Source organism: Mixophyes fleayi, chromosome 1 (assembly GCF_038048845.1).
Source record: "Mixophyes fleayi isolate aMixFle1 chromosome 1, aMixFle1.hap1, whole genome shotgun sequence".
NCBI classification, from domain to species: Eukaryota; Metazoa; Chordata; class Amphibia; order Anura; family Limnodynastidae; genus Mixophyes; species Mixophyes fleayi.
Window position 1 is genome coordinate 141,855,447 of NC_134402.1, and position 26,442 is coordinate 141,881,888.

The following is a 26,442-nucleotide window of genomic DNA, read 5'->3' on the forward strand; positions in this document are numbered from 1 at the left end:
CTCTGGCCAAAAAGCCACCTAATGATTTCCTTATGGATACAAAAGAGGTAAAGCAGTGTAAGGTGAGGTATTTGGCATGAGACAAGATGGCCACTCAAGTAAGGAGTACCACTACCAGGTGGAGGAGCTGGGAGGACAACTATTAGGCATAGGAGGAACTGGGGGACAACTAATAGGCATATAAGGAACTGGGGGCACAACTATTATGCATAGGAGGAACTAGGAGACAACTATTAGGCATATAAGGAACTGGGGACACAACTATGAGGCATAGGAATAACTGGGGGCACAACTATTAGGCATAGGAGCAACTGGGGCCACAACTATTAGGCATAGGAGCACCTGGGGGCACAACTATGAGGCATAGGAATAACTGGGTGCACAACTATTAGGCATAGGAGGAACTGGTGGGACAACTATTATACATAGGAGGAACTGGGGTCACAACTATTAGGCATAGGAGGAACTGGGGTCACAACTATTAGGCATAGGAGGAACTGGGGGGACAACTATTAGGCATAGGAGCAACTGCGGGCACAACTATGAGGCATAGGAAGAACTGGGGGCACAACTATGAGGCATAGGAGCAACTGGGGGCACAACTATGAGGCATAGGAGCAAATGGGGGCACAACTATGAGGCATAGGAGCAACTGGGGGCACAACTATGAGGCTTAACATGAACTGGGGTTACAGCTATGTGGAATAAAACTGGGGGGCACAGGTTTGAGGCATAATATGAACTAGGAACACTATTGTGTGGAATAACATGAACATTTATTTGTAGGTCCCATTACTATTAATATTATAATGATATTAGCGTGATAAAATAAGAAATAATTTAATAATATATAAATATATATACACAGTGGTCAAAGAGGATATTTAGAAATTTGTAAGATTAAAACAGTATATACGTGTGTGTGTATATATATATATATATATATATATATATATATATATATACATGTGTGTGTGTGTGTGTGTATATATATATATATATATATATATATATATATATATATATATATATATATACATACGTGTGTGTGTGTATATATATATATATATATATATATATATATATATATATATATATATAGTAACAAAAGGAGGCATTTAGCTGGCAATATGCAGGGAAATAGAGTAAAACATTTGTGCAGTAACGCACCTAGATTCAATGTAGAGACTAATGTATGAAAAGCAATAGTTTAAGTTTGGTTAACTTACATGATTTGAAATCCTTCCTCTCTGCAAACAGACAGGGTGTGTCTGTCTGTTAGTGCAAACAGAGCCAGTGATGGGCGTTTCCTTTTAAAGAGAAGGTGGGTGTGTCACCTGTCCATCAAGCTAAGGGTGGGGGAGGAGTATCAGGTATAAAAGCTTGTTTGTATCACTTGTTCAGAGAGACCAATGCTGGGGTAGCTGGCTGGTCCTGAGAGAAAGCTGGTCTATGTATAGCTAGCGTTTAGGGTCTCCAAGTATTGCTGTGAAATCTGTACGGTGTCAAAACATTTACCATCCTGACAATAAAACTACATAAAAAGGAAGAAGTTGTTCGCGTGTGCTTCTGCAGTAGCGGGCTCTTGCCACAAGTGGTGTCAGGAGTGGGATACTCCGGGAAGCAAGTTTCCGCTACCCAACTTGCGCAGACGTCAACATGGAGGAAGTACTGAGAACCCTCGTGAATGTGGCCGCTGCGCAGCAACAGCAGCAAGCTCAGATGCTACGAGTTGCCGAGGCACAGGTGGAAAACACAAGGCTCTTAAGAGAAGAGTTAAGCCAGGTGAGACATGACAGAAATTAACCACTTGGTCCTGTTCTCCAGAAAATGTCGCCAGGTGATGACATAGAAGCATATCTGGTGTCATTTGAGAGACTTGCAAAAAGGGCAAAATGGCCTCCTAAAGATTGGGCTGAGAGGCTGGCGCCATATCTGACTGGTGAAGCTCAGCGAGCATATATGGATCTAGATGAGGAACGGGTCACTGATTATTTGTGCCTAAGGTCTGAGATATTGGCTCACATTGGAGTTTCTGGGCTAGGCCGAGCCCAGCGCTATCACCAATGGCGCTATGATAAAGAAAAACCGGTCAGAGCGCAAGTGGCTGAGCTTTCTAAAATTTTAAAGAAATGGCTGCAGCCTGAGGAGAATTCGCCTTCTCGGATTATTGAAGTTCTGGCGATAGATTACTGAACCGCGATTTGCGAAGGTGGGTTCTGCAATCAGACCCACAAACTTATGAAGAGCTTGCCACCGGGGTAGAAAGGTTTTGTGTGCTACAGCAAATGACTAAAGAACCTTGCTACAGGGCCCAATGGCAAATCTGCTACGGACAGAGGGCAAGGTGCAAAGCTGTCTAATCTGAAGTATTTTGAATGTGGTGAGCTAGGCCACTTTAAGGCAGAGTGTCCTAAACTACAGGAACCCATGGACTGTTCCATGGCACATATTGGGCCTGCATTTCCAAGCTGTTTTACCATGAGTCCCACATCAGGAAGTCCTTGTTTGTTCCGGGTGACTGTGCTAATCAACCAAAACCTTGTTCTGGCCTTGGTTGACTCGGGGAGTGAACTCTCATTGGTTTCCAGCTCTGCCTTACCCGAAACCATAACTTCTCGGTTGCCCAAGGTGAAGGTTCTTTGCATACATGGCACGACAGAGGAGTATGAAAGAACAATACTGCCAGTCACACTCAAAGACTGTTATGGTGGTAGCTGCCATAGCACCTAAACTCCCTTATCCACTCATTTTGGGGCGAGACTTCCCACTGTTTAATGATGTCCTCAGTGAGCGGATCCGTCCAGACATGCCGGCAACTGATGCAACGGTCGGCAGCCCGGTCTTAAAGGAACCGCCTAAGAATCCACAACATCTGGACATCGATCTTTAGGAACCGCCAAACCGGAATGTCATCCTGGGAGTCACAGCAGGAGTTCCACGAAAGAATCCACCTGCGGGGAAACATGGACAGTCCAAACTAGCATTGGTCGGTGAGGTCGCAGATGAGCCCACGCCGCCTGTCAGTGAGGATACGGACTGGTCCGCAATATTAATTTTGTTTCCTCTGCAGGACTTTGCTCGAGACCAACTTAATGATGCCACTTTGGAACATGCCTTTAAAAGTGTGACTGAGGTAAATGGGGTAGCGTAAGCCGCCCAGCCTGCAGAAGGTATACCATATTTTATTGTTAAAAATAATTTCCTGTATAGAGTTGCTAATGTACAGGAGGAAAAAGTAGAACAATTAATGGTTCCTCAGGTCCATGTACCCCTAGTGTTAAAAGCAGCACACACACATGTCTGTGGGGGGACACCTAGGGGAGGATAAAACACGGGAACTAGTTCTGCTTAGGTTTTACTGGACCGGTGTACACATGGCAGTGAAAAAGTATTGCCGGTCCTGTCCCATTTGTCAGAGAACCTGTCCCAAACCCATGTACAGGGCACCTCTCATTCCAATACCAATAGTACAAGTTCCCTTTGAACGGATAGCTATGGACCTTGTGGGGCCACTGGAAAAATCCGCACGTGGGCACCAATATATACTAGTGGTGCTTGACTATGCAACCAGGTATCCAGAGGCAGTTCCCCTACGAAACATAAAGTCCAGCACCATAGCTAAGGAACTTGTATTGATGTTTACACGTTTGGGAATACCCAAAGAAATTCTCACAGATCAAGTTACTCCATTCATGTCTAAACTGATGAAGGACATGTGCCAATTGCTAGGGGTTACGGCGCTTCACACCTCTGTATACCATCCACAAACAGATGGCTTGGTGGAACGCTTTAACCGCACATTAAAGCACATGCTCAGGAAAGCAGTGGCTCAAGAAAAAAAAGATTGGGACACTCTTATTCCCTATTTGATGTTTGCCATCCGTGAGGTACCTCAAGCTTCAACAGGGTTTAGTCCCTTTGAGTTATTGTTTAGGAGACAGCCCAGGGGTATCTTGGATATGTTAAAAGAAGGGTGGGAGCAGCAAGGTCCCAGGGAGCCAAATCTGGTCCAATTTGTGTCCCAAATGTATGAGAGGCTAGGAAAGATAGGGTCCATTGTGCAGCAATATGTAAAAGAGGCTCAGGAACGACAGAGGAAAGTTATGATAAAAGTGCTGTTGTTCGATCTTTCAAGCCTGGGGACAAGGTCCTAGTCCTGGTTCCTACCCAGGAAAGCAAACTTTTCACCCATTGGCAGGGTCCATATGAAATTCTAGAGGCTGTCGGTCCTGTCAATTACAGAGTCCGCCAGTTAAGTAGGAGAAGGGAGGAGCAAATATATCATGTTAACCTCCTTAAACCTTGGCATGATGAAGAAACCTCTCCTCAGGTCGTGAGTACTGCCATTGAAAAGTCTGAAGTGCCCATAGAGCCAGCTTTGTCCATTCAGCAGAGACAACAGACTGAAGAAATGATTCGCCGGAACAGGGATGTCTTCTCTTCCATTCCTGAGCGCACTACCTTTATCGAACACGACATTGTCACTGCGCCAGGAGTCATTGTAAAGCAGAAGCCGTATCGTATTCCAGAAGCTAGACGGGTGGACGTGAGAAAGGAGGTCGAGAAGATGCTCCAGTTAGATGTGATTGAAGAGTCCACTAGTGAGTGGAATAGTCCCATTGTGCTTGTCCTGAAACCCAATGGGACAATTAGGTTCTGCAATGACTTTAGGCGCCTAAACAGTATGTCGCAGTTTGATGCCTATCCAATGCCACGTGTGGATGAGCTAGTGGAAAATCTTGCTGGTAGCAATTATTTGACAACCCTTGATCTAACAAAGGGTAAATAAAGGGTGAATAAATTGCTACGACCTCACACAGCTTATGCAGCCGCTTACTTGGACGATATAGTGATTTATACCCCAGACTGGGGATCACATTTAGCCAAAGTTGAGGCGGTCTTAGCTTCATTAAGGTCAGCAGGCTTAACAGCTAACCCAGAGAAATGTGCTATAGCCATGAGAGAAGCCAAATATTTGGGGTAGGTTGTTGGTCGAGGGCATGTCAAACCCCAGCTAGACAAAGTGGAGGCAGTCAAAAATTGGGCAAGACAAGAGAAAAAGTCACAGTTAAGAACCTTTTTAGGCTTAGTAGGTTACTACAGGCGGTTTGTAAGCCACTTCGCCACTAGAGCTGCTCCACTAACGGACATGTTAAAAAAAAGTTGTCCAGATAGATTAACCTGGTCTGACTCTGCAGAAACCGCCTGGTCTGATCTTCGGTTAGTTCTTTGTTACTCCCCAGTTCTACAAGCACCGGATTTTACCCGGAGGTTCTTCCTCCAAACTGATGCTTCTGGTGATGGCTTAGGTGCAGTCTTGTCACAGGAGAAGAATGGAGTAGAAAATCCTGTCCTGTACCTAAGTCGTAAGTTGCTTCCAAGGGAACAAAAATATGCCACTGTGGAGAAAGAATGTCTTGCCATAAAATGGGCTACAGAAGCTCTGCGCTATTATCTCCTAGGCAGAGAGTTCACCTTAATAACAGACCATGCACCATTGAGATGGATGCAGAACAACCGGGAGGTAAATGCCAAGGTAACCCGCTGGTTCTTGGCACTGCAACCTTTCAAGTTCTCAGTAGAACATAGACCCGGGATTCTACTCAAAAATGCAGATACATTGTCACGAAAATATGCGCTCCTCGCGAAGTCCGCGTCCCCCTGCTTGGAGACGCTAGGGGGAGGGATATGTAACACAAGGAGGCATTTAGCTGGCAATATGCAGAGAAAGCAGGGAAGTAGAGTAAAACATTTGTGCAGTAACGCACCTAGATTCAATGTAAAGACTTATGTATGAAAAGCAATAGTTTAAGTTTGGTTAACTTACATGATTTGAAATCCTTCCTCTCTGCAAACAGACAGGGTGTGTCTGTCTGTTAGTGCAAACAGAGCCAGTGATGGGCGTTTCCTTTTAAAGAGAAGGTGGGTGTGTCACCTGTCCATCAAGCTAAGGCTGGGGGAAGAGTATCAGGTATAAAAGCTTGTTTGTATCACTTGTTCAGAGAGACCAATGCTGGGGTAGCTGGCTGGTCCTGAGAGAGAGCTGGTCTATGTATAGCTAGCGTTTAGGGTCTTCAAGTATTGCTGTGAGATCTGTACGGTGTCAAAACATTTACCATCCTGACAATAAAATTACATAAGAAGGAAGAAGTTGTTCGCTTATGCTTCTGCAGTAGCGGGCTCGCCACAATATCTATAATATAAATGTCTAGTGGCGTGTGTTAGTCTGTCTGTGTGTGTGAAAAATAAAACCAAGCTGCAGCGCCACCTGCCGGGCGGAGTTATACACTGACCTACTAAATTCTTAGTGTGTGTGGAAAAAAAAAATTCAGAAAGGGCTGAAATTTGGTATACTAAGATGTTTTTAATTTGTTAATTGTTAAAAGTGTTTATAAAAAAACTAGGTACCACTATTTAAAAGTCAAACTACGTTCTCTGTTGCTGCTGTAACCAAAAATACTAGGTACTGCTATTGAAAAGTCAAACTACGTTCTCTGTTGCTGCTGTACAAAAAAATAATAGGTACTGCTATTTAAAAGTCAAACTACGTTCACTGTTGCTGCTGTACCAAAAAATACTAGGTACTGCTATTTCAAAGTCAAACTACGTTCACTGTTGCTGCTGTACCAAAAAAAACTAGGTACTGCTATTTAAAAGTCAAACTACGTTCTCTGTTGCTGCTGTACCCAAAAATACTAGGTACTGCTATTTAAAAGTCAAACTACGTTCACTGTTGCTGCTGTACCAAAAAATACTAGGTACTGCTATTTAAAAGTCAAACTACGTTCACTGTTGCTGCTGTACCCAAAAATAACTGCCGCCTTAACAGCTATGTTGGTGTTAGACGTTCATCCGGTGTCCGCCATCTGTGCAGTGGAATTCAGACCAGTTGGAGGAGGTAGGAGCAGACATCTGTGCAGTGGAATTCAGACCAGTTGGAGGAGGTAGGAGCAGACATCTGTGCAGTGGAATTCAGACCAGTTGGAGGAGGTATTGTGGCCCCGGTACCAAATTGGGTACCGGAGCCACTCCACTACGCAGTCCAGATAGCTGCGTATCAGATATTAAACTACATTTAGCGTTGGGGCCAAATCCAAAAATAATTAAAATGCACTGTCATGATCGAAAACAAGAGGTATTGACGCGCTAGAACTCCACCCTCTATATGCTGCAGAGGATGGAGGAGCAGCCATCTGTGCAGTGGAATTCAGACCAGTTGGAGGAGGTACTGTGGCCCCGGTACCAAATTGGGTACCGGGGCCACTCCACTACGCAGTCCAGAAAGCTACCTCGGTGCAACGTTTTGGACTAAAAACAATATTGTGAGGTGTTCAGAATAGACTGGAAATTAGTGGAAATGATTGTTATGGAATGTTATTGAGGTTAATAATAGCGTAGGAGTGTAAAAAAAAAACAAAACTGGATTTTAGCGCTTTTTTAAAAATAAATCAGAACCCAAAACCTTAAATCAGAACCAAAACCTTTCGTCAGGTGTTTTGGCAAAACAAATCCGAACCCAAAACCTCAAGCTAATCAGAACCCAAAACCCAAAACACTAAAAGTGCCTGGTGCACACCCCTAGTTTTAACCCCCTCCCACCAGTTCTATTTTTAAGCTCATCATGCCTCATGTCTGTTTTTTAACCTCCACCACTGCAGCTATGCATTTATAACCCAGTCTTACCTCGTGCCTCCATTTTTAACCTCTACCACACCTCAGCACATCCCCCCCGCCCACACACAAACACCTGATGCCTGTTTCTAACTTCTTTCACCTCAGCGCTGTTTTTCAGCCCCCTAGAACTTATGTCTCCTGGTTTTTAACCTCTCCCATCTTAACACATCCACATTCACAGCAAAAAATATTGGCACCTTTGAACTTAGCAGCTGGTCTCCACAATTCTCTCTGTCAATATAAGAGAACCTTTTGTTTTTGATTCTGAATTTAATGCTGTATATCCTTTTACATCATAAAATAAAAAGACAAAATTATTGACACTTTATGTTAGTATTTGGTAACAGCCTTTGGTCAAAATAACTGCTTCCTATAGCCATGGATGAGCTTCCTGCGCCTCTCTCCAGATTAGAAGGGTGCCTTCGCCCAACTGCAGTTTTCAGATCACTTCACATGTGTTCTATGGGATTTAAATCTGGACTCATTGCTGGCCACTTCAGAACAGCCCAGCATCTTGTCTTGGACCATTCTTGGGTGCTTTTTGAAGTGTGTTTGGGCTCATTGTCCTGCTGGAAGACCTCCAACACTGGGTTCAACATTGCCATGCACGCAATACAACCAGTGACAGATGCAGCACAGCAACCCAAAACTTCCCTAAATCTCCTCCATGTTTTACTGTGTGGAAGGTGTACTTTTCATTTTGCTTTTTGTAAAGATATGGATGATGTCCTTTACCAAAAAGCTCTAATTTGGACTTATCTGTCCACAGGACAAACTTCCAGAAGGAATTTGTCTTGCTCAGGTGTGATTTGGTGAACTTAAGTTGGACCTTCTTATGACTCTCTCTCTCTCTCTCTGCAGTATGATTCCTCCTTATCCTCCTACCATATAATCATTTTCATTGAGATGACGACAGATGGTGTGAGGTGAAACTGCCGTACTTTGTGTCTGAAGTAAAGCTTGAATCTGTTTGGCAGTTGATCAAGGTGCTTTTTCTGGGTAGTGTACATAATTGTGACGGAACAAATGTCGACACTTTATCTGTTGGCATGAAAATGTTGGCAGGCTAAATGCTGACACTTACTGTACATTTTGCAGACAAGTTGACAGTATCATCAGTGTGACTGGCGACATTGGTTTGCTATAGTGCTATGGGTCTTAAACTGTTTTAATGAGTGATTTTTATATTGCAGGCACCTGCTACTAGCCACAGGTGAGTTGATTTCCAAAGTGAAGATGAATCACTTGCTCGAAATCTAATTATTTCTAACTTTGAAAAGATACCAATAATGTTGTCTGTCCCATATAAGGATTCTGTATGGAATATGCTGCAATTTAGTAGATGTTCTGCTTTTTGTGTTGTATTCCACTGCTAAACAAAGAACTACATGTTAAAGAAAGTACACCGGGTCTGGCAGCCATATAGGCTTAATACAAAACAAAAACTAAGCTACTGCTCTTCTCCTGGGTCTGGATCTGCAGCTCCCATGTCAATCTGGTCATGGTCTTCCTGATAGTAGCTTAATCGTTTCTTTGCTATGTCTGATGGACTGCACCAGAAAGCAGGGAAAAGCTACTGCAGCCCAGCATACAGAAAATACATATATACATTTTTTTTAATTAAATGTCCCACAAACAACACTTATTGAATAAGTGCTTGGACAGCAGGTGAAGGCTCTGGTGACAGAGCAGCTGAATTCTGCCCCATGTGACGTCTTCCACAAAACGCAGAGAGGTCACGAAAAATATCTGAGTGGAGAGGAGCACGGAACTATTTTAGAAGATCATTATTTTTGGGGACAATGAGATGTGGAGAGGAAGAAAGAAGGCAGCAAACTAAGGAAGGAGGAGGTGTATTTGTTTGTGTAAAACACTACTAATAAGTTATTACAGATTTACTCTTTTTGATTAAAAGTTTTATTACTCAGATTAATGGTACAGTGCGGCCCATCTGAAGTGTAGAAGCCTCTATATGTTATACATAGAAGGCATAACTGAAAACACATACTGTATGACTTAATTTCCTGTACTAAGCATTATTTTTTTTACATTTATTTTCACACTTTGATTTAGAGATGGGCGGGCTCGGTTCCCCAAGATCCGAATCCATCCGAATGTCGCCTATCCGAGTACTGAGCTGAGCAGGCTCGGTTCTCTCCCGCCCATTTGGTATCGAAATTGAGGCAAAACATCATTGTGACGTATTCGTATTTCTGAGCTTGGTTCTCGCAAGATTTGAAAAGCATAAATACCCGCCTCAACAGCAATCCATCACAATTTGACAGAGGGAGAGAGCAGGGTTAGGTCACAGGCTGTATTAGCGCAGGGACAGAGCAATAATTGTACACCTTATTCTTTCTATTATTCTTTCATTTCGAAGGTATTCAATTCTATTATTAATTCAAATTCTATTAGCAATTGTTAGAGCAGGAAGAGAGCAGGATAGAGGAGGCTAATTTTTCGATTTTTTTTGCACTACAAGTTCTTTGGGGTCTCTCATATTCCTCAGTGTTTTAGACTAATTTTTCTGGCTGTCAAAAGTGATATTTGTCAGAAGTATTTCTACATTTTTTTTTGCCTTACAAGTGCTTTGGGGTGTCCCATATTCCCCAGTGTGAAACAATAATTTTTCTGGCTGTCAAAAGTGATATTTGTCAGCAGTATTTCTAAAAATGTTTTACACTACAAGTGCTTTGGGGTCTTCCATATTCCCCAGTGTGAAACTATAATTTTTCTGGCTGCCAAAAGTCATAATTATCAGTAGAGATGGGCGGGTCCGGTTCCCCGAGAACCGAACCCACCCGAACTTTGGGTATCTGAGTACCGAGCTGAGTAGCTCGGTACTCTCCCGCCTGTTCCGAATCCAAATTGAAGCCGAAAGTCATTGTGACGTCGTCGGATCTCGGGGCTCGGTTCTCGCGATACTTCAACATTATAAATACACGCCTCCACAGCAATCCATCGCCATTTGACAGAGGGAGAGAGCATGGTGTAGTCACAGGCTGATTAGAGCAGGGACAGAGAATCCAATATTCTTCTTGCAATTGCTCTAACAAAAATCGCTAGAGAAGAGAGGAGGATAGAGGTTTATTATTTTTTGTTAATATTTGGCACTCCCCAGTGCTTTTGGGGTGTCCCCCATAATTGTGCATAAATATTTCTGGCTGTCAAAAGTCATATCTGTCAGCAGTATCTACCAACTAATTTTTTGCACTCCTCAGTGCTTTTGGGGTGTCCCCCATAATTGTGCATAAATATTTCTGGCTGTCAAAAGACATATCTGTCAGCAGTATCTACCATATAATTTTTAGCACTCCCCAGTGCTTTGCGCTCAGAATGGATTCAAAGCAGTCCACATATGATCAGAATGAGCAACCAGGTTCTGTCACCAGTCCTGATGTTAGTGTTCCCAGTACGTCATCTGGCCAAGGCGATGTCAAACAACAGAGTGTTTCCAAATTAGTGCAAAAAACAAAAACCCCAAAAAATTTTACTGTATTGAAGCGAAAAAGAAGTGTAACTGAGCAAAAGTTAAGTGACGATAAAAAAAAAAATTGCAAGCATGCCATTCTACACACGCAGTGGCAAAGAGAGAATAAGGCCTTCACCTTTGGCCATTAGTGGCAGATCCCAAAAAGTTACCCAGCCTACAATTGGTGCACAACTACTGTTACGCGTCAAAGCCGAGCTGCAAGATAACAGTAAGGCATTAGAGGAGAATGTTTGCTCTGATTCACAAATGACAACAATCCCTGTGGAGAGTCCATCCAACAGTGGGATGTCTAATCGTGAGCATTCTGCTGATGTGTGCCTTAATAGCCCGAGTGTAGCCGGTAATACCCAAATTGAGGATGCCACTTTGGAATTAGAAGAGGATGAGGGGGAGATTTGTGTAGGCAACGAGAGCGCTAATGAGGATGTTGATGAGGATGAGGTTGTTTGTGTAAGTCCTGCACCAGTGGCAGCAGTTCTGGCACGTGACAAGAAAAAGGCCATTGTCATGCCTGGGCATAAAACAAAAAAATCCACTTCTTATGAGTGGAATTATTTCTACCCAAATCCAGACAACAATTGTATAGCCATTTGTAGTGTATGTCAAGCCACAGTCAGTCGAGGGAGGGACCTTAACCATCTTGGAACCTCGTCTATGTTACGCCATTTAACGAGAGTTCATGGCAAAGTGTTGGGAAAAGCTGAAAGTTCTTCCAAAAAAATTACAAGCACTCCATCATCAGCTAGGACCCTCTGGTCACCGACATCCCGACAGCTACAAAATACACCCACAACACCATCCTCATCAATATCCTCAGTAGCGCTCGGAGTTAGCCCGGCATCCCACTTATTAAGGCTGGATGACTCCTGCACTATAATTGATTCCTCTGAAGAAAGCGTTAGTCCCACTGCTGCTGCTGTTGCTGGGGGTGAATCATCAGCCCATCAACTTGGTGGTTCAGAGCTTCCTACGATATAACCATGAGGTGCAGGAGATGCTTTCGGTGGCCTGTAAAATTTCAGGCCATTTCAAGCATTCTGCCACAGCATGTAGAAGATTGCAGCAGCTCCAAGAACAGTTTAACTTGCCCTGCCACCAACTTAAGCAAGAGGTAGTAACTAGGTGGAATTCCACCCTGAACATGCTTCAGAGGATGGAGAAACAGCGCAAAGCCATCCAAGTGTATTGCACAAGCCATGACTTTGGGAAAGGAGGAGGGATGTATTTCACTCTTGCACAGTGTGGAATCCTTTCAGTGCTGTGCAAGGTGCTGAAACCATTTGAAGTTGTGACGTGTGAAGTGAGTGCAGATTCTGCTAGCTTGAGCCAAGTCATTCCTTTAATTAGACTATTGGAAAAGCAGCTTGAGAAACTGAAGGAGGAGATGAAAGCAAGCAATTCCGCAAAGTATGTTGGCCTTGTAGATCAAGTATAAGTTCACAATGATCCTCGGGTTATTAAGATCTTGAACTCGGATCAGTACGTTTTGGCCACTGTGCTTGATCCAAGGTTTAAAACCTACATTGAGTCTTTGCTTCAAAATGAACGAGAGGTGAACTTTTGCAAGGAGCTATTGCTCAGCAAGTTGTCCACTGAACTGGGCCTTGGCTTGATGACGTGTCCTCCTTCAGTTTCTCAAGCAGCTGCTGCTCGTAAAAAATTTAATTTTCAAAAAAGAAGCAGGGAAGACGCAGGGGGCAGACCAGAACAATTTAACATCTGGGCTGGTTTGATGGATTTTTCAAAAAAATGTGTGACCTTGCCCATAACTCCATTCTATATGAGTATTAACATGCAAAGGACGGTGGAGGATTATTTTCAAGAGATAATTGATATGGAAATGTCAGACAGTCTATTTCCTTACTGGGAAGAAAAGCAGGCCATTTGGAAACCCATGTACAAACTTGCTTTGCAATACCTAAGCTGCCCACCCTCCAGTGTGTACTCTGAACAAGTGTTCAGCACAGCCGGGAACTTAGTCAGTGATCGCCGTAGAAGGTTACTTCCCAAAAATGTGGAGAAAATGATGTTTATAAAAATTAACTACATCTTCCACGAGGAAGGCCCTTACCATCAAAGACATCCAAACACTGACTGTTCTCTAATGGCGGATTCAAGTGGCGATGAATTGATAGTCTGTGATGATGACGTACACACTGATGAGGGTGAGGATGAAGCTCAAGATGATGACGATAATATCTTTTTAAAACTTTCTATTTAAGTGTAGGGTGCAATCTACCACCAAAGAGGAAAGGGACTTGGGGCATTTCTTTATCACGTACCGTCTTGAAAGGCTGCTGTTTGGGCAATTTCTTATTAAGGGTAGGGTGTCATACACAGACTGACCCCAAACTGGCTTTGTCCATTTCAATTTATATTGTACAGTCTATAACGGCTGAATTTTTGGGTATTTTCTACAAGTGAAGGGGGGCCTAAAGAGACAGAAACCAAATTGCCTTTGTCCATTTCAATTAATATTGTACATTCTATAATGGCTGAATTTTTTGGTATTTTCTACAAGTGGAGGGGGCCTATACAGACAGAAACCAAACTGCCTTTGTCCATTTCTATTAATATTGCACAGTCTATAACGGCTGAATTTTTGAGTATTTTCTACAAGTGGAGGGGGCCTAGAGAGACAGAAACCAAACAGCCTTTGTCCATTTCTTTATATATTTAACTATAAGTGTGTTGCCGATATGCATAGATGGAGAGTAAGACAATCTGGTTTGTGTGTAGAATTACTGAAGGCCTACCAGGAATTAAACTGTTTTTTGATAATTTATTAGCTTTACAATTACATTACTTATCCACGAAACAGGTGGAGCACTAAATTTGGTTATTTTATGCCCAAAAACATTGATTTGTAAACAAAATAGCAAAACAAAACCAAACAAAACCAAAACCAAAACACGCAATGGCGGTTTGGCAAAACCAAAACCAAAACACAACGGTAATCCAGATCCAAAACCAAAACACGGGGGTCAGTGAGCATCTCTACTTTGATTGAACATGTATATATACTGTGTCATATTTTACTTGTGTTATTTTTTTCTTTGGTAAATCTAATAAAAACCTTTTTGATTTAAAATGTATTTCCACACAAGTGTGTGTATTTTATGGAGCATCCTTTGTATCAGTTTTTAAAACAATTTATGCTTCAAAATAATAACAACATGAATGTCTTGTAAACATCCTTGCGTGGAACTGCTGTGAAAGAGGCGGGGTTTCGCGCAACACAGTGTTTGAGAGCTGGTTGGGGCGGAGTTAGGTGAATTGGGGCGGAGTTTATCTTCTCTATGTTACATGTATGAATAACGGGCGGTATGACAATGACAGGTGCTAGTGCTACAATGTAATAATAAAAACCTCGACACTGACGCCATTCTAACACATAATTGCCCCCTCTCCACCACGCTGAATACAGTAAAATCACCGACAAACAGGCCTATTGTGTCTTTACGTGACATCCCTTCCCTGGCTTCTGCAGCTATACAGCTGGTCCATAGTCCATCATGGTGAGCTTGGTGCTTGTCCTAGAATTATTACAGATAGCCAGTCGGGCCAGGCTCCTCCTAGTCTATCCTCCCATCTACATCATCTCATTAGACTAATAATGACAGCCCTGATTCCTCCGGCATGATAGGAGAGACCATCAGTCTGTGCCTACTATAGCTCCTTACACGGCTGCAGGAAGGAATCCTCACTGGGCAGGACTCTGTTGTGTCCTTTACAACTTACGGGTTGTCAAGAGCCTGATATATGGCTATACGGAGGGTGTCGTGTGTGTGAGGTAAGTGTTTTACTCACACAATTATTTACACACGTTTGTGAGCCTGGGTTGTTAATACATCCTGTTACAATATATGTTACACACGTGTCTGCTGCCGGCTTCCCTCGCATTGTGTATTGTTTTTACCCCATGTCCCAACAACAGTGGCCAGTCTTAGTATACACCCTTTGTATACCCATTTCCAGGGACGCTGATTGTCTTTGCCATGCCGGGTGGCATCTTTAGGTTTCCTAGGTAGTAGATGCCAGCTTCTTCCTTGTTGTTTGCTTCCACAAAGTATAACTGAGTAAATCCAGATAACACAAATTATGTTTGCAGCTCTGGTTTATTAAGGCTCTATAAAAAATATTAGGGTGTATGACAAAGGTAACTTTTGGCTTCTAAAAATTCAACTTCAAAGTCAACAAAAGTATCCAATTATGAATTTTTGTGAGATTTTAATGATTGTATCTCTATGTGTTTTGTGTTAATTTGCATCATAGAATGACAATCAAATCTGTTTTATGACAGAGGACCTCTTTTGCTGCCTACTAAACTTACTTGAGGAGCCTCTGGTGAGTCCAAACCTAATTGAGTGACTATATTGACAAGGAACACTTAGGGAAAAGTGACTTTTCTAACATCTAATATCAGAAAATTATTCAACTGATAAGTCCATATTGGGGAATAATGTGTCTCTATGGCATGAAATGTGAGCTAATTAATTATATATTGCTACACTACAATGTAAGTGTACTTTCTGGTAAGACCTGTATCTCACAAAATCCAACATTGTTATGACCATTAGAAATGTTGGGAGTTATGCTACTAAAGATTTCCAAATGCAAAGTTACACGTTAGGTTGGTCTTCTATAAAAGTTATTAGCAGATTTAATAAATAGCCACTTGTTAGATAAATCTATTAGAAAATGGAGGGTAAGTATGTACAGTGTCTTTCAATCTCTGCGGCACCTCTACATCTCATCAGTTTGTATTGTCACTGGGGCCATATCTTCACTGCATGAATTTGCAGATGAGGCTGAAGCTTCTTATTCAGCCAGCTTCTTATTCACGCTTCAGCTTCTTATTCAGAAAAGGCTATTTTTTAAAAAGATTAAATCAAGTGAATAAGAAGCTGGTCGAATAAGAAGCTAATTTCAGTCTTATACTTTGCAGTGTCTTTATAAAGACAAATGACATATGGGCATGCAGTTGATGCACTATACCTATACTGGTGGAGTCTGTTATTGGAGTGGAGTTTAAATACTGATCAGTGCAAGTTTGTTGCTACAACAGCTTGTCTTCTGATCAGCTGTAGTGTTTCAATGTAAATAGCATTCAATGAAAGGTGCTTTCATTGAATGCTATTTACATTGAAACTTTTCTGAACTATTGACCCTGGAGATGCATAAGGTGCAGGGGACAATAAAAACGGATATCTTGCAAATGGCTGGCGGCACTTGTAGTGCAGTTAATGAATGCAAGACTGATCATTTATTGAATAACTTGGTGCGTTACTGATTTCCAATCCTATGCATAGATCTTATTAAAAAAATAAATAAAAAAAAATGCCTTCTTATGTCTACAGATATGACTGTGCTTTCCAATGCCATACAAGCTTATTTCCATAGTATGTACAATGCATGGTTGGTATAATACAATTTATTACTCTGTAGAGTCTCTGTATTAATGTAATATTGACATAAGACAAGTACACTTTGAGTCATATGCAGGTGGTGCTATCCTGTGTCTGTTACCCTTGTGGGTGTATGCATTTTATGAATAAGTACATCTAGTTCTGCTGATTTTATCTATTAACCAAAATAATTTGACAGCAGCTGCACCTATTTGTTCTGTAACTTCACTATCGTTAATAAAATATAACCATTGTGTGTAGGACTTGGAGCTACTGCACTGGAACGCCTAGAAGGTAAACTAAGCCTTGATATTCATATAATTTTGTTTACTGTGAAAGTAAATGAACAATTTTGCATATTAATTGCTTCATCTATGGACACCTCTAAGAAGGAAACTCATGAATCAATAATATAGCAGAAACAATACAGCAGAAGTGTCTCCAGGTGAAATCATTGTGCAGAAATGGTCTCCTGACGATCTGATTCATGTAAACGCGTCACCCCGCCCCCTGCGATAGGGTCATCTCACAGCAGGAGAACTGAGCCACGATGATAAATATCTTGTCTTCAGGACGTGTCCGGAGAGTCTTCTGTCCCGGGTGTCTGGGAGGATTCCTTGAATTTTGTGAGTCTACTGGACATTCCAGGAGAGTAGGCGATGGTTTAACAGGAACATATAGGATTTGATTAATTATTTAGGAGTATAGAGCAGTTTGTCTGTCTGTCATTGGACAAATGCAAATTAATGCTGGAAAAAAACTAGCAGTGAGTCCTCAACGGTGCACCTGTTCAAACATTGTTCAATTCCTTCTGTATAATATTTTCTAGCAAAAGAAGGTAGTAATTCCTCCATATCTGTAGGTTAGACTGTTCTGGACATTGGCAACAAGTTTCTTCACTATCCAACTGGGTTCACCATTGTTACAACTTCCCATTTTGTCTCACGCTTGTTTGTATTTAAGTTAGAAAAAAAAAAAAAAGTCCTCAAGAATAGCATTTGGAGGTGACCTACTTTACTGAGGATGATGTAATCGATATGTTTCTACCATGGCATTCGTTCCATTCCTGTTCCATCTAACCCAGTGGGCAATATGGTAAACCAAAATGGTTTAGTTTTCAAAAGGTGCATGGGGATTTAAATGCTTGGTGTCTGGTATTCCCTATCGGACAGTGGTCTGCAACAACAGACCTGGAAAGGGGAAGAAGACTCCTGAATAGAACAGAAAATCTACACATTAGATCTATGTTGTATTAGAATGAGAAGGAAAAAACAGCAAAAGGAGATGCTATGCATCATGCAATCCCAAGCATAATATATGGTCGCTAAATGGAGTGGGCTCTACCAGTATTTGTAATATCAGGGAGAATGGACGTAACAACATCTTTGTCACAGTCATTGTTATAGATTCCCTCCACCGCCCATCAAAAGGAATATAAAATTACACATAGAATATCCAGATATTGTGCCTGGTATTCCACTTCCTTACAGATAGGGAGACCATTATATTCTTTTTTTTTTTTTTTAAATTCTTTATTTGTTAGAAAGAGGAAATATAGTAGTACATAATACCAATTATACAGTGTGTATAAGCATAACGTTACAAATGATATAACGACACAGTGTCCATCTATCGGTAATTATAATAAAGCAAACAAATAAACTCACTGTTTCCTCTTTTTTTTTTTTTTTTTTAAATCTAAATGAACAAGCTTTGACAAAGGTAGAGAAGGGAAATAGGGGGTAAGACAAAGACTGGACAAGGGATAAAACGAAGGTAAGAAAGGTAAGGGACAGGAAGAGGGGGAGAGTGTGAGAAGCTCTTCAGACTATTTTCAATTACTTCTGCAGGGAATGCTAATAGCTGAAAAAACATGTCATTACCTTATATGGAATTTGGAATTCAAGGAAGCAGTTTTTAGATGTGAGACCCTCCATCAACCAGGGTGGGAGTGTAAAAGAGAGTCTTAAATTCTTCTGTTTCCTTAAACTCCAACCATCTAAACCATATGGCTGTGTAATCTGAATATTTGTCGTTCACAGAGAAAATAATATCGTCCATTGACATATAGAACTCCACTCTGGTGAACCAATCCTTGACTGAAGGGGGAGCACGAGATCTCCAGTGCGTTGGAATAACCGCTCTAGCTGCATTGTTTAAGTGTTTTAAAAGTGATTTCTTATATGTTGATGAGGGAATTTTAGACAGAGATAAGAGCCAGAAACCCGGATCTTTGGGAACCTCGCAACCCACGATGATCTTAGATAGCCCAAAAGGGAGCAATACGAGGACATTCCCACCATATATGCACCAATGAGCCAAAGGCCCCATTACATCTCCAGCATAGTGAGGACATCTGAGGGTGGAATTTATGCAGTGTGGAAGGGCATCTATACCATCTTGTTAGAAGTTTATATTGAGTTTCCACAACTGAGGCACTCAAGGAACAACCATGTGTATTTTGGTAAATCTTAGGCCATGAGGTTTGCGTTATATAAGGTGCTAAATCTCGCTCCCAGGGACCTGTGTAGGATGGAGCCACTTGAAATATATCGTTCATTAGAATTTTGTAGATCCCTGAAATGGTATGAGAGGGTGCATCTCTGGACAGACACAAAGCCTCAAAAGGAGAAGGCTCCCTAGTCAAAGATCTGCAACCTCCCACTGACTTGACATAGTGCGCTACCTGCAAATATCTCCAGTACTCATTTGAAGGTAATGAGTATGTAGACTGGAGTTCCTGGAAGGAACAAAGTTTCCCATTGACCACCAGCTGGCCGAGGCCAAGAATCCCAGCTTTAGACCATCTAACAAATGAGATTCTAGACAAGCCAGGAAGAAAATCTGGGTTATACAGGATAGGAGTCAAAGGGGAGGGGAAGGCCGCCACGCTACTCCAGGTGCGAAGTCTATTCCAAACCAACAAGGTGGGTCCAACCGTAGGGTGATTAATCCTAGGAATCTTAGACAACCAGGGTAAAGCACTCAGGTAATTTCCACTACTACTACCCTCTAATTCTACCCATTGCTTAGCATCACCCCCTCTGGTCCACTCTAGAATTCTACTCAAGTAAACTGCCTGGAGATAACTTTGAAACATGGGCAACTGAACGCCCCCTTGGTGCTTTCTTCTGTATAAGATAGAATGTTTGAATCTAGGTTTCCTCCCTCCCCAGATAAATTTACTGACCAGTTTCTGGAGATCATCAATAAATTTCTTCGGGACCTTAATTGGTAGAGCCTGCATAATATATAATACTTTGGGTAATATGTTCATTTTTACGATGCTCATTCTACCAAACCAAGAAAACTTTGGAAGAGACCATGAATCTAGTTCTCTTTTAATCTTGGACAATAACGGGGAGTAGTTCAATCGGAATAGATGTTCATTATTTTTTGCAATGGAAACTCCTAGGTAGCGTATGTGTGATGTTTGCCATTTAAAAGGGAATGCTCCCTTAAGACCTGCAATCATTTGTTCTGGAGCGGAAATATTAAGTGCATTTGACTTGGAATAGTTAATTTTAAAGTTAGAAAGATGGCCAAATCTTAAGAATTCTGACATCAAATTAGGGAGAGAAATAACTGGGTTGGTGACTATTGCCAGCAAATCATCAGCAAATAGAGCTAAACGATATTCTTTTTTCCCTATCTGCAGACCCGAAATGTCTGGATTACATCTAATCGCCCTCGCCAGAGCCTCCATGCATAAAACAAAGATTAGAGGTGATAATGGACAACCCTGACGAGTTCCATTAGAGATAGAAAAGGAATCAGATAACATACCGTTTATTCTGACTTTAGCTGTGGGAGAGTTGTATAAAGCTAGAATTCTGTTTAAACATGAGGAGCCCATTCCCATATGTTCTAGAATCCCCCTCATGAAACACCAGTCCACCCTGTCGAATGCTTTTTCGGCATCTGTTGACAAGAGGACTGTGGGGACCGAGGAGATGGAGACAGAGTGTATAAGATCAATTAATTTGGTTGTGTTATCTCTCGCCTCCCTTCCAGGAATAAATCCCACTTGGTCATTGGAAATTAAATTTGGCAGAAGTGTTTTTAGCCGATTAGAGATTAATTTGGCAAACAATTTGATATCTATATTTAATAGAGAAATCGGACGATAGCTAGGGCACAAGGCGGGATCTTTCCCTTCCTTGGGGATGACCGTGATGTGAGCTTCTAATGACTGGGGTGAAAAACCATTTACACTTGAAACATCATTGAGAGCATTTAAGAGAATGGGGCCAAGTTTTCCCATGAACGCTTTGTAGTAGGAAATCGAAAAGCCATCTGGGCCAGGGCTTTTCCCTAGAGGAGAGGATTTAATGGCCTCTAAGAGTTCCGCAAGCGTGAAAGGCGAATCTAGCATATCCCTCATTTCTTTTGAGATCTTGGGGAAACTAATATCTTTCAAATATTTATTTATCTCTTCTACCCTAGATTCCTCATTATTTCCCAAGTGTGCGGAACGAATGTTATATAGATGAGAATAATATTCCCGGAAGGCTCTCGCTATAGTTTTGTTAGTATGCTTCAGGATTCCCTTAGTATTCTGGATCGAATGAATATAAGTAAGGGATCTTTGGGCTCGTAAAGCTCTTGCCAGTAGACGTCCCGGTTTATCACCCCATTGGAAGTATTTATTCCTACATTTTCTCCAGGCTAATTTCATCCGGTCATTTAACAATTTATTTAAAGTTGATCGTTTATTTTGTAGCTCCGCTAAAGTCTCAGGAGAGAGGGACTTCTTATGTTTAGTCTCCAATTTTTTAATGTCTAAGAGGAGAGCATCCCTGACCTCCGCCTTATGTTTTTTAAGAAAAGTACCTAGCTGTATGCATTTACCCCGGATGAAGCATTTATGAGCCTCCCACACCACCAATTTAGAGGTCTCGCCGTTATCATTTATAGAGATAAATTCATCAAGAGAGGACTCTAATTGGGCTTTACAATAATTATCTTGTAAAAGTAATTTGTTAAACTTCCACATCCATTGTCTGGGAGGGGGAACAGACATGTTGATCGTCATATAGACTGGAGCATGATCAGAGTCCGTCACTTGCCCTATCCAAGAGTCATCAACCCAGTCGAGAGATTTATGATTGATAAAAAGATAATCAATCCGAAAATATGATGCATGGGGGTGAGAGAAAAAGGTATAATCCCTATCGGAGGGGTGGAGGATACGCCAAGCATCAGCCAGCTGGTGGTCATGAAACTCCTTTCTAACCCTACGAGCATCCTTCAGGGACATGCTAGGTGCACCAGTAGACGAGTCTATCTGGGGAGTCAAAGCCCAATTCAAATCACCACCCAACACCACTACTCCTTCTAGCTGATCCCCGATTCGCGACAGGGTTCTGGATATGAAGGAAGCCTGAGAATCATTTGGCGCGTATATGTTAACGAAGGTAAACAATTGGTTGGAGATTTTGACTTTAACCATTAGGACCCTACCATCTTCTAAAATGGTTTTAGAGAGTTCTGTTAGTCTAAGGCGTTTAGCAAATAGGATCGCTACTCCTCTCGTCTTACTGGAGGAATAATTATTAAAGACCCCTGTTGGATAATGGTGATTACATAGTTTAGGAGCGATATCTTTTTTGAAATGGGTTTCTTGTATAAAAGCTACATCCACCCTATCTATGTGTAGAGTGTGTAGTAGGGTAGATCTTTTCTGCGGGACATTTAAACCTCTAACATTTTTGGAGATAATTTTTAACTTATCCATTGTCGAGTCTTTTCGGAAAGAGCAACATCAGTTCATGCTTTCCAGGATTCTGGTAGAAGATCCTACGTAAAGACGATCTTTTTTCTTCATAGTGTTTCTGAAATACAGCTTCAATAGGTAGAGGGGGGAGGAATGAGGGGGAGGAAAAGAGGGGAAAGGAGGGGTAAAAACAAAGATAGACATGACACATATAGAACATATAAATCATTACAATTACAATTAAGTACAGAAAATCTGCATTGATCAAAATTGTAGACAGCCGTCTCATATACCAGGGGGGAAGAACCCCTGGACAAATTTTACAGGACGGAGTTAAATGGGGTATGGGGGGGTGTCGGGGCAACACCAACCAGGTATGAGTGTGTTTGAAAGAGCAGGGAATAAAAAGAGAAAAATTCAGATAAATAATTTCAACACTCTGCTTGTGCAATGTGAACTGAGCAACTTTATGTGTAAAATTCTAAATTATACCCAGTGCCTAAGGTATGCACATATGGGAAGTTGAGAATGTGGAAGGAAATGTATAAAGAAGGAGAGAATTATTTTCTCTATTCCAGCTAAAGGCTAGATTTATAACATTTCAAGAAGTATTAACCTAATGTATGTAGGTAAAGTTTAACCCATACCAACATGTAATGTGAGGAGAGAACTTAACCTTATAACAAAAAAAAAGGGTAACTTTCAGGGATAGGCCTAAGGTCATCTATGTAGTGGTCTAGAAAGAAAAAAGGTTATGGCCTATGTTTGTTATCTTGACGACTAGGCCAACATTTATGCAACTACATCAAGTGGTGTAGTGAGTATGAGCTGCAAGAAGTGGCGTTATCGCTATAGTCTCCTCTCAAGTCCCCTCTTGATCCTCAGAGGTGTTCGATGGACGGGATCTCCTTCTATTTCTCGTGACCTTATTCCAGACTTTTTGACCACGTGGAGGGAGTGAAGGCAGTAATGATGCTGGGTTCTGCCAGTCCGGAATGGATATTTTAGGAAGGTTGAGAGTTTCACAAAATGAGTCTAAGTCCGCATGGTTGTGAAGAGCGAAGACTTTACCTTCTTGATTCACTTGAATACTTAAGGGGAACCCCCATCGAAATCTTATGGAGCATTTCTTGAGTTCATCAGTTAGGGGTTTCAATAGACGCCTTTGTTGCAGGGTGGACCACGACAGGTCTTGAAAAATTTGAATCTCATGTCCATTGAACATTAGACTTGATAGACCGCGAGCTTTCTTTAATATTGCTTCCTTCAATGTGTAGTAGTGGAGTCTACAAATGATGTCCCTAGGCTTATCAGACTGTGCACCTCTTGGTCGCAAGGCTCTATGGGCCCTATCAAAGATGATCTGCTCATTTGGATCTGCTTCCAGGAGTTCGTTGAAGATCTTAGTTAGCGCATCTATGATGCCCAGAGGGGGTACATCTTCTGGTACTCCTCTGATTCTAAGATTATTTCTTCTCCCTCTGTTGTCGATGTCATCTAATCTCATACGAAACTCAGTAGCATCTTTTGCTTGATGTAAGACCAGATCTTGGAGTTTGTCTATACGAGAATCCATCGCCTCCTTGCTTTCCTCCAACGACACCACCCTATCAGCCACCTGGTTGAGGTCAGCTTTAAATGAGGCCAATTGTGACTGCAGGGTTTCTTGGATTTTATTTTCAAATACCTGGAAATCTGATTTAGTAGGCATAGTTTTTAAATGTGCTAAGATTTCCTCCAGGTCATTTTTGTCATGGATGGGTGAAACTGGTCTAGGAGGAGACTCACGTGATGGGCCTGGCATGTTGGAGGCGGATGGTTGAGGTGAGTCTGGAGAGGTAGCTAGAGAGGCTTTACTAGAAAAAAGTTGATGGAAAGCTACTTGTGTCGTGGGTTCGTTTACTTTCTTTTGATTTTTCTTCAAAGGAGTTTTCTTATCCTTCCCCATTTAGACCTCCCACATCAACATTAAATTACCATTTGCATTCAGAAGTTGCTCTAGAGATCCTGGTTCTAAGGCACCCCGATCCCCCTTACCCCAGGGGGGGTCATGTTATTCAGCCATGTCTATGAAGACGGGGCCGTTGTTACTGCAAATTACACATTTTGCATGCTCCTTAATCTTGTAAGGGTAGCACCGCTAAAATTGGATAACAGTCACTACTTTCAGTTATTTTTTTAGTATGTATGCTTAATATAGAGGAATGCAATATTAGAGGCGGCCACTAGATGGAGATTGAGAGCTGATCTTCTCTTGCAGAGAGATACATATAGAGTTTGGTTTACTCGTGACCCTGGAAATCTTTATGTTTGCTGAGGAGAAGATTTATATAAGGTATATTGATTGACAGAGACTCACAGATTAAGTATCAGAGAATACACTGAAGTAGTAGAATTAGTAAGCTGCTGTGTTTTGATGATATAAGTGTCAATCTTTAATCCTTTCTCCGAGGAAATAAAGTGGGTTATTTAGCTTGAACTGAGCTAGAGCTGCAGCTCTCACTGCACTCACCCTCTGTCTTCACAGAGCTCTGCACCGCTAGAGCTGTCCCTCTTTTTGGATCAATCTCCAATATCTGGATCCTCTTATCTCTGGGTCCAGAACCACCCTTGGAGAGACCGCAGACCTCTTTACATAGAGGGCTCTGGCGCCATCAGGAGATGGATTTCCAGGGGCACTAAGAGAGGCAATTAAGATGGCGCTCCCGCGGATTTATCCACCGCCGGGGCAGCCTCAAGGCATTAAACAAATGGGGTCTACAGATGCAGGGTCACCAGCGGTCAGCCTAGAGGTTTATCGGCTGTGGAGGCAGTGAAGGGGTTAACAGCTGTCTCCAACCTTGTATCCCAGGCCGCTCAGCGTCGGACACCCGTGCACTGACCTGATGTTAAAAGGGGAGCATAGCCTGCGGCTGATGGAAGGCAGAGGAAGCTCCAGATAGCGCCGGGACCTGACACCCCTAATCTCCTCCGTTGAGGACTTCTCCGTAGCCGACCGGAAGTTCGGCACAGCAGCACTTCACTTTTTACCCCGCGGCAGAGCTCGTGGTCTTCAAGGGTACAGGATTGCTGGCCAGGTGGATCGCTGGTCAAGCGGTGGCAAGGCACTTCGGTTGGGAGGCTTTTCTTTTGTCTCTATGTCCCCCGAAAGTAGGCGCGTGAGGGGAGGGCGCGCACTGCCCCTGGTCGGGGATCCAGCCAGAGGAAGGCCCCACTGCCGTTTCGTGTGCTGCGTGGCCGTAAAAGGGGCAAGAGAGGCACCCGGTTGTAGAGGGGCAGGCCACACTGACGGTGAGAGCCGACCATTATATTCTTTTATAGCTCATAAAAAAAAAAAGTATTTGTCCTCCAGATTTAAGTTATGATATAGTAATTCAAACTGCACAGTTTTCTTTATTACAGTATTCCACTTGAATGTTATGATAAGGCAGGGGTCAGGGAACTTTTTTACCTTTTACCCCCAAATATATTTAGAAATGGCGATGTTACCCCCATGATTAGAAATTAACAAAATATTACTAATATTAATAATAGTAATTAAGGAAATCATATATTATTAATTATTTGACTTCTAACCTGTATGGAATCAGCTTCAGCTTCAAAACTTCAGGTTTTGGAGAAATGATGTTGCTTCATTGTTGATACGAGAGCATCAATATTGGGGCATTTTGATACAGTCTTCAGCGTCCAATCGATTTCTCTGCTTTGTTTTTATGTTTGTTAAAGTTGAAAATCCTTGTTCGCAAAGGTAGGTAGTTGCAAAAGGCAGCAACTTTTTGACTGCCTCCTCATGCGCAATTTGGAATGCCTTTGCAGCAGTCGACATCCAAAAATTTGAAAGATCTGTTTTGCTTTCAAATGCAATACGTGCTTCATTATTGCATCGAAGTTCAAGAAGTGCCTCTGCCAACCCTTGAGGTTCTTCTGGTACAACATTAATTTCACATTGAAATGGGTCTACAATCCAACCGACAGCATGTGAATCAAGATCTGGAAAGTAATCAGAGAACCGCTCTTTGAGTTTGGTAAGATGCCTTATAACTGTATCCTTGATGTCTTCAAAAGTAATATTTTCACAATCTTCCAAGAACAAAGCTAACTTTGAAAAGGTAGCTATCTTTTTCTGTTCAGCTTTCTGTCTCCAATAT

At 41.9% G+C, this 26,442-nt stretch overlaps 1 protein-coding gene across 1 annotated transcript in view; it reads left to right on the forward strand.

Annotated features, from left to right (window-relative positions):
• Nucleotides 1-14,537: 14,537 nt before the first annotated feature.
• SLC9B2 (solute carrier family 9 member B2) overlaps nt 14,538-26,442 on the forward strand; it is a 41,904-nt gene continuing 29,999 nt past the window's right edge. The window contains exon 1 of the mRNA XM_075200990.1: nt 14,538-14,963. The gene's annotated coding sequence lies outside the window, so the exon portion shown is untranslated. The remainder of the gene's footprint in view (nt 14,964-26,442) is intronic.